General features: G+C 52.3%; 1 protein-coding gene across 1 annotated transcript in view; it reads left to right on the forward strand.

The window, feature by feature from the left end:
• Positions 1 to 222, forward strand: part of si:ch211-168d23.3 (BRD4-interacting chromatin-remodeling complex-associated protein) — a 62,152-nt gene that overhangs the window by 50,377 nt on the left and 11,553 nt on the right. The gene's annotated exons all lie outside the window — the stretch shown is intronic.

Below are 222 nucleotides of genomic sequence, written 5' to 3' on the forward strand. Positions count from 1 at the left end.
CACACGCCCTGCGAGCAAACACACACACACACACACACACACACACACACACACACATGCATGCACGCACACAGAGCCACAAGCACGCACGCACACGCACACACACGCACACACACATGGAGACACACAGACACACAGACAGACAGACAGACAGACACCCATACACTAAGGTGACCAGATTTCTCAGACAAAATCCGGGGACATTTTCAGCTCAGAAGTGTA

Source organism: Etheostoma spectabile, unplaced genomic scaffold (assembly GCF_008692095.1).
Source record: "Etheostoma spectabile isolate EspeVRDwgs_2016 unplaced genomic scaffold, UIUC_Espe_1.0 scaffold314, whole genome shotgun sequence".
NCBI classification, from domain to species: Eukaryota; Metazoa; Chordata; class Actinopteri; order Perciformes; family Percidae; genus Etheostoma; species Etheostoma spectabile.